Here is a 9,464-nt window from a genome sequence, read left to right as displayed (position 1 = left end):
TCTTATCCATTATTCATCAGCTCATTCATATTTTGTAAGCACACACACACACACACACACACACACACACACACAGATAGTAGGTGGGGTAACATGATACCTTCAGCATTGGTTCAGAGATTTACACAGTACACATCAATGATTCGAATCAAACGAGTGAATCTCTGTCTCTCTGTCTCTCTTAATGGTTCGATTCAAACGAGTGAATCTCTGTCTCTCTGTCTCTCTTAATGGTTCGAATCAAACGAGTGAATCTCTGTCTCTCTGTCTCTCTTAATGGTTCGAATCAAACGAGTGAATCTCTGTCTCTCTGTCTCTCTTAATGGTTCGAATAAAACGAGTGAATCTCTATCTCTCCGTCTCTCTTAATGGTTCGAATCAAACGAGTGAATCTTTTTTTCCCCTATCTGCCTCTCTCTCACGTTTTGGAAGCGTTTTGAGACCGGGATGAAAACAAAACTCTAATATTTATCCAACTTCCTGAAGATGTATTGAGGGTTATACGTTCACATAGAGTTTTGTCTGTGTCAATTGATGAGTCTGATGCCTGCCTCCTACCCCTGCTCCTTCCTTCCCCTCCACCTCCTCTCACTCTCCGTCCCCCTCTCCCCTTCCTTATCCTCCCTTTCACTCCCTCCGTCCCCTCCTCCCTCTCGACCTCCTCTCACTCTCCCTCACCCTCTCCCCTCCCTTATCCTCCCTTCTCCCCTCCTCGACTATGGCTGTACCTTTTGTGAGTTGTCTCTTGAATATCACAACTAAGACACTGTCATCATAACACAGTCACGACTCAGAAACGACAGATGAACGGATAGATAGATAGACAGACCGATAGATAAACATACACCTTACTCAACCTCACCTCACCTATCCTCACCTTACTTCACCTATCCTCACTTTACTTCACCTCACCTCAACTATCCTCACCTTACCTCGCCTCACCTATCCTCACCTTACTTCACCTATCCTCACCTTACTTCACCTTACTTCACCTATCCTCACCCACTTCACCCATCCTCACCTTACTTCACCTATCCCCACCTTACTCACCCTCACCTAACCTTATCCCTCACCTTACCTCACCTCACCCATCCTCACCTTACTTATCCTCACCATCACTCACCTTACTTCACCTATCCTCACTTTACTTCACCTCGCCTCAACTATCCTCACCTTACCTCACCTCACCTATCCTCACCTTACTTCACCTCACCTCACCTATCCTCATCTCACCTCATTAACTCAATGTGGCAGGTGTTAAAAGAAGACACAGTAAACCTCCTGGCATACCACTGTCATGTTTATGTGTTGAGATGACAGTCATGACATACACTGTATACGTGTATCTGCGTGCAACTGTCATGTTTGTTTATGTGTGTGTGTGTGTGTGTGTGTGTGTGTGTGTGTGTGTGTGTGTGTGTTAATGTGTTAGTATCTGGTACATATATACTGTATATTTGTATATATTTGTAATTATGTAGGTATATATGTATTCATATATGTACCTATATATGTATGTACAGTACATATGTAAATGTATTTATAACTACATGTATGTATGGTGGTAATTTTGCCATTATTATTAATAAATGATAACTGTTGGCGTGTGCAACTTATCAATTGAAAAAATGTTCTCTCTCTCTCTCTCTCTCTCTCTCTCTCTCTCTCTCTCTCTCAAACTTCGTCAGATCGCTGTATAAAAAAATATATATTGTGTTGTTTTTTAACTTGACGAAGCACCAAGATTTGTCTGTTGTCGACGTGGGGATGGGTATGTTTACAACGACAACAACAACGACAATATTTAACGCGATATAAAAAGAAGAAGAAAAACTAGGATATTAAAGATTGGTAACAGCAATAAATTCAGAATATGAAGGTAAAAATACTCAGTGTTTGTGGATGAGACTCGTGATAAATATTGACCACATCCACACCGACAACAATTTACTCAGAGAATAAAACCCACAGTCAGTCGACCTTACGACTCAAAACCACGGCAAAAACCGCAAAAAGTAAAACACGTGGTTGGTAGAAAAATAAACAGAAAATAACTTGGATGTTTTAAATAACAAAAGACATTACGAATACCAAATGAACTTATTAGTTTGCCCTGACGTCATTTGGGTTGCCACTGTAGATCCTCGACCCGACACCTGTAGCTCTCGTGTGTGTGTGTGTGTGTGTGTGTGTGTTTGTGTCTGTGCGTGTGTGTCGGAGGGTAAACATTAGTAATGCAAATGTCCTCACATATGAATAATTGTTGCTCGTAGCGCGTATCAAGAGATGCCCACGTCTCACCCACATTAAAATACCATTTCCCTTTCCGGGCGTGACGGAGGTGTGGTGGAAAGTTCTTCTCCGTGCTCCCTGCCTCTCTAATGATAAGGCAATTTGTGAGTTAATAAGGTGTTTCGGGGAGGGCGAACGCGCATCCCTGGCTATAAGTGGTTGAATCACCCGCTGCATTAAAGGATCCGAAGCATGCATTAGTGTTGATAAAGAGTTAGGCTAACGAGCAAAGGATCTAATGCCCTTTGCGATCGGACTGACGGTCATTTTGCTCTTGTAAAGAATCCAGTTCCACCACCTCGGTTACTCGGTGGGTACTGGCAGAATCTTAAACATCTTTGTTTTTCGAGGAAGAGAGATCAATTATGTGGGACCCGACTCTTGTGTTTAAGAGGAGAAGAGAAGCATTTCATTATTGAAGCATCAATAACAGAAACTACTGTAATTAGCAAAACTGATAAAAGAAGGAAATTAGTAGAAAAAAAAACACAGGACTGCATAAAAACGATGACTGGGCTGCAAGACGTTCCAACAATGTGGAGGAATGTGTCAGAGAGACAGAACGCTCGCTCGCTACATTCCCGACAACTCAAATGTTTTGGTTTATTTGGCAAAACTATCCCGCCACATTTTTCTCTGGTGCGGCCGTGTACCTAAGAAGGAGGTGGATAGTAACACCATTTCAAGAAGACGCCTTTACCTAGTATGACTTGAACACCTACAGTCTAGAAATGCCCCACCAGGTGTCGGTATTTTGACAAGGATTGATACCTGTCAACAGATACATCGGACAGGATCTCGCCGGTATTGACTGATCTTCAGGTCAACAATGTGTGGCGAATCTTTCTACCTAATATAGACTAAAATAATCACAATTGTCGTACCTTGAGGAGACCCGACTCAAACTCTCTGATAAAATTGTATACAATATATGACTTTGTTTACTAAATAACACATCAGTGAGACAATGAATCCAATAACAGAAGCGAATACCATAACAAAATAGAGTAAAATAAGAGAAGAATGGGATATATAGTGGGAGATATAATGAGAAACATAGGAGATATGTAGGTATATGTGTGTCCATGATAGCTTTGCCGTATATGTGTTTTCGAATTGCTGGTAAAACTGAAAAACGAGGATTCAATCTTTTCATAAATTCCCATTAAGTGAATGTCTTTTACTTCAGTTTTCGTAAAAATAATGAACTTTTACACGATCGTTCGCATATACAACTTTCTATAAAACAAAGGATATGTTTATTACAACTTGGCGACAAATGAACATGTTTCTACGAGTCTGAGTACAAAACTAAAATTTTCACACGTGTACGTAAGGTGAAGGACGTGTTCTCAAAATTTGCGTATAACGAAAAATACGTTGTCAGATTTTCCGGAAAACAAAGAACAACCACGTTTACATAAGTGTGCGTAAAAAAGAATGCCCCATTTTCGCAAGTCCTCACCATAAATCAATACATATATTTCTTGGACATTTACGATAATCTGCAGTGTTGGCTATATTATGAAGGAATATCAAATCACATTATTATTACAAGCACACAATAATCTGCCTTTACTAGTGAGGTGACCTGACTTTAAATAACCAATATGGGTAATGAGTTGACCTGACCTTTCTACAATGAGTAAGTATTGTGAGTTGACCTGACCTTCTATGACCATAGGAGATAGTGAATTGACCTGACTTTTCTGTGACCTTCATCTAAACTGTATCCACAAAAAATTCCTTGACCATTAGGAGAAAGTCTCTCTCTCTCTCTCTCTCTCTCTCTCCTTTAGCATTACCTCTCATCTCTATCTCCTCCTCCTCCTCCTCCCTCATCATCACTACGCATCACCCCACCTCATCCCTCCTCCCAAACACCTGCCTCCCCCACCCCTCACCTGGTTTAACATGGGTGAGACTCCGCCTCTACAAATCACGCCTCCTGCCCTCTAACCTCTCCTCCTTCTCCGTCCTCCTCTCCCCTACTCCCCTCTACCTCTCATCCCCTTCCCCCCACTCAGGATTCATCACCCTCTCTTCTGCTGAGTTGAGTAGCACACCCACCCTAACCTAACCAAACCTACTTCTCTGGGTGATCTAGCCTACTCCTACATCATAATAAATCACACTGTTTTCAGACGCTCTGGTTTATATATATATATGTATAAGAGGAGAGAGAGAGAGAGAGAGAGAGAGAGAGAGAGAGAGAGAGAGTTAAGCTAATCAACTAAACTAACTTATATAAAAAATAATAATGAACGGATGAATGACTCGTATAATGAATTAATGATTAGTTTTAGTGTATGAGTGAATGGTGTGAGTAAATTATATAATTAATAAATGAGTAATTGGAAATGTGAAAGACGAGCTCAGTGTGTGTGTGTGTGTGTGTGTGTGGATGACGTAAATCAGAAAATAACATAAATAAAAAAAATTAAATTGAACGATAAAAATTAGAAAAAAAAGTTAAAAAGTCAAATTGAATCTATATAAAGGAATAATTACAGACATATTTAACTTAGGGAACCGGTATGATAAAGAAGACGAAGATGAATGAATTAGAATTGCTTGGGTTAGGTTAGGTTAGGCTAGGCTTAGGTTAGGTTAGGTTAGGTTAGGTTAAGAATGTATGAGGGAATGACGGAGGTGAATAATGACGAAAGGAGAGGAAGAGAAGAACTGGATACACTGACTGATTCTCTCTCTCTCTCCCTCATCCCCTCCCCCTGCCTCCTTCCTCTCCTCTCCCCTGCCTCCTTCCTCCCCTCCCCCTCTCCCCTTCCTCTCCTCACACCCTTCCCCCCCTCCCTCCATCCCCCCTCCTCCTTCCTCTCTTTCTCCCTGCTCCTCCTTCCTCCCTCCCCCCTCTCCCCTTCCTCTCCTCTCACCCTTCCTCCCTCCTTCCTCCTCCCTCCTCCTTCCTCTCCCTTCCTGACCTCCTTCCTCCTCCTCCTCCTCCTCCTCCCCCTCCCTCCTCCTTCTTTCTCTCCCCACTCCTCCCCCACGGTGAATGAGTCACCTCAAAAGAAGCAAGACTTAGGTTAAAAGTCCAAGTGGTTTTTTTCTCGTATTGTTGTTTTTGGTTTACGTGTTTGTAAGGGAATTATATGTATGTGTTTGTTTTGTGTTTGTTTGTTTGAGTGTGTGTGTGTGTGTGTGTGTGGTAGGAGGTGAGAAAGTCTCTTTATCCTCCTCCTCCTTCTCCTCCCTCCCTATCTTGGTTCTTTTTTATCTTTCATCTTCTTTCTTTCTTGCTTCTTAATCTTCCCTTTCTTATTTATTCTTTACCACTTCTTTGTTGTAACTTTATCTATGTTTTTCTTGTAGATTATTATTAGTGTATTTGTTGACAGGTATTGTGTTTGTTTCATGATCATATCTGTTGTACTTGTTATTGTTGTCATGTGTTTGTCCCATAGTCATAAGTAATGTAATTTTAACAAGAATTATTTGATTTTGTCTTTGTTCCGTGATTGTTGTTGTTGTTGTTGTTGTTGTCTTTAGTTCCTTGTTCATAATTTTTTTTTTGTATTTGTCGTAAGTGATTTAGTGTTTATACAGAGGGTTAACTTTGTTTGTTTCTTTTATGTTTACTCACTGTTGTATTTGTTGATTGATCCCTTTGTACAGACTGTCTTTGTTTGTATCTTTACTAAGTGTTTGTTTGCATAAGAGATAGACTATTTATTTGTCTGTTTGTTAGTTTGTTTACATCTTTTCTACGCGTCTGATAAATCTGTTGACTAAGTGTTTGTTTGCATAAGAGATAGACTATTTGTTTATTTATTTGTTTGGCATCTTTTCTACGTCGCCTTGTTTACACCCGAGCATCATGAGGGTGTGAACCAAACAAGGGCAGGAGAATCTGATCGTGTTTACAGGTTGGTTGAGATACAATGGCGGGCGGAGAGAAGACCCTATGTGTGTTTTGTACATTATCCCTCGTATTAAATCTTGATGTTTTTGCGTATTCAGGTGTGTGTGTGTGTGTGTGTGTGTGTGTGTGTGTGTGTGTGTGTGTGTGTGTGTGTGTTACTATTGAATATATATTTTTACAATTATTACACACACATCACAACACAACACACACACACATACACACACACACACCACAACACACAACACACACACACACACCACAACACACACACACACCACAACACAACACAACACAACATTCCACCATGAGTCACTGGCTTACTGCCGTGGCTGGGAGGAGAGACAGTGATCATCCTCCTAAGTTGCCAACCAGAGCCTCAACTTCCTCATGAGTCATTTAACACACCTCATAACCTTACCTCCTACTCTCAAGCGTCGTGAATGGTGCCACCCTCACCAGGAACACCTTCTACAGTGCCATAAATATACAAAACAAAGTCAGACAAAAAGATGAAGTTGGCGATTTGGTTAGGTATGCAAATATACCCTCCGAGTTGCCATGTATGCATATTATTATTTTATATCGGTGTTTTTAATACTTTTTTTGTAATTTTTTTGTGTTTTTTTTTTTAGATGTGTGTTTATGGATGATGTCTTTTTCATGTGTTTGTTTGGGTATGATGATCACTGGTTTATTGAATTTGTTTTGTTGACGAGTAAAATTGGGGAAAGTTTGTATTTGTCGTTTTTCTTTCTGTTTTTAATTGGATTGGTAGTCAAGGCAGCTTTCAATCTCAGCCAGCCTCTGTGGTTAACCCGGCAAAGTTCACCCAGGCGTTCAGTTTCGCCAGACGGAGCTCCCAAAAATAACGTTCACTTTAACTCCGGGTTGCATGAGTGCCCATCGTCTCCCAGGCTTCCACGGGCATGACTTTACATGGTGTTGCTCTGACCCACGACGTCATCATCATCATCATCATCATCATCGTCATCATCTTCATCATCATCATCATCATCATCCATCTTTTAATAAAAGTACTAGTTTTGCTCCCTTCCTCGTCTGTCTGTCTGTCTCTATGTCTGTCTGCCTGTCTCTCTCTGTCTGTCTGTTTGCCTGTCTCTGTCTGTCTGTCTGCTCTGTCTGTCTCTGTCTGTCTGCCTGTCTCTGTCTGTCTGTCTGCCTGTCTCTCTGCCTGTCTGTCTCTCTGTCTGTCTGTCTGTCTGTCTGTCTGTCTGTCTGGATGGATGGATGGAGGGAGGTGAGAGAAAGAGTGGGATGAGATGGGAGACAAAAAGAGGAGTGGGAAGAGGAAGGTGAGGTGGGAGGAGGAGGAAGAGGGAGGATAAGGATGAGGGGAGGGGAGAAGGAGAGGGAGGATAAGGGATGAGAGTGGAGAGGAGAAGGAGAGGGGAGGATAGGGGATGAGTGGAAGGGAGAAGGAGAGGGGAGGATAAGGGATGGGAGGGGAGAAGGAGAGGGGGGATAAGGATGAGTGGAGGGAGAAGGAGAGGGAGGATAAGGGATGAGGGGAGGGGAGAAGGAGAGGGGAGGATAAGGGATGAGGAAGGAGAAGGAGAGGGAGGATAAGTGATGGGGAGGGGAGGATAAGGATGGGGAGGGGAGAAGGAGAGGGAGGATAAGGAATGGGGAGGGGAGGATATGGGATGAGAGGAGGGGAGAAGGAGAGGGGGATAAGGGATGGGGAGGGAGAAGGAGAGGGGAGGGATAAGGGATGGAGGGAGGTGGGAGAGGGAAGGATAAGGGATGGGGAGGGGAGAAGGGAGAGGGAGGATAAGGGATGGGGAGGGGAGAATGAGAGGAGGATAAGGATGGGGAGGAGAAGGAGAGGGGGATGGGGAGGGGAGAAGGGGGGAGGATAAGGGATGGGGAGGGGAGAAGGAGAGGGAGGATAAGGGATGAGTGAGGGGAGAAGGAGAGGTAGGAAGGAGGGGAGATGGATGGATGGGGAGGGAGGATAAGGGATGGGGAGGGGAGAAGGAGGTGCAGGATAAGGGATGAGAGGGGGGGAGGAGGAGGGAGGATAAAGGATGGGGACGGATAAGGAGTATGGGGAGATGATGAGAGGGAGGGAGAGGGTTATGGTAATAGGCAGTAGAGGAGAGAGAGAGAGAGAGAAGGAAGAGGGTATTGTGATCGTGTGTGTGTGTGTGTGTGTGTGTGTGTGTGTGTGTGTGTGTGTGTGTGTGTGTGTGTGTGTGTGTGTGTGGAATAGTGGCTGCTTTATAAGGACATTTTCATTACTAATACACACACACAGACGTGGGCGACCATGGTATTGGATTACATTTACTGACCTGTTGAAATCACCAGCGTTTGTTGCCATGGATTTTATCACAGGTGGTGTGTGTGTGTGTGTGTGTGTGTGTGTGTGTGTGTGTGTGTGTGTGTGGTGTTAATAATAATAATAATAATAATTAACGGTTTATTGAAGAGCTTAGCAGCCAGAAGGCTGAAAATATACAGGTTACATATTTGGGGAATGGGTTTCTGAATTACAAATAATATATACAATATAAGTGATACAAATAAGATATATAATAACTAATGGGGAAAAGCTCAAACTACAGTTCATTTCTAACATAGTGACAGTGCAAGGAGTAGTGTTTACTGGGAGTGAATACACTGGTTTATTACGTTATTGGTAATTACAATGGTTGGGACTGGGCTGTTCTTATAGCGACTGTCCAGCACGTATGGGCTGGATGCGGTTGTGGTGTCGAACAGCATTTCTCGGCTAGGGATCTCAGGTGGTAGTAGGAGCCGGTGTCGAGGATGGTGTAGAAGCTTCTACCAAATTTGCAGATGAGTGGTGATGGTCAGAGATGAAAGGGTCAGTGGGAGCGCTTGTTGAGGAGTAGGAAGGAGAGAATAATCTTGCATGCCCTCTTTGCACTTTTTCTATGTGTTTACGTTGTGTGGCATTTAGGAGGAAGACCAGGTAGGAGCAGAGGAGCTAAATATGAATGTTGAAACACTAAAGCTCAGAAACCTGAGGACTTGATGGCGGAGGAGGTGGAGAGGGAAATGGAGGATTTGACAACTTCACTGACGTGTGGTTTCCAATTTATTTTGTTGTCTATGGTGACGTGTGTGTGTGAATAGGCTGATAAGGACATCTTCACTATTACCACACACACACAGACGTGGGCGACCCTAATGGTATTGGATTACAATTTACTGACCTGTTGAAATCACCGGCGTTTGTTGCCATGGATTTTATCAGAGGTGGTGTGTGTGTGTGTGTGTGTGTGTGTGTGTGTGTGTT

Source organism: Homarus americanus, unplaced genomic scaffold (assembly GCF_018991925.1).
Source record: "Homarus americanus isolate GMGI-L3 unplaced genomic scaffold, GMGI_Hamer_2.0 scaffold38727, whole genome shotgun sequence".
Lineage (NCBI taxonomy): Eukaryota > Metazoa > Arthropoda > Malacostraca > Decapoda > Nephropidae > Homarus > Homarus americanus.
The sequence above is the reverse complement of the archived record's forward strand: the minus strand, read 5'-3'. Positions refer to the sequence as shown.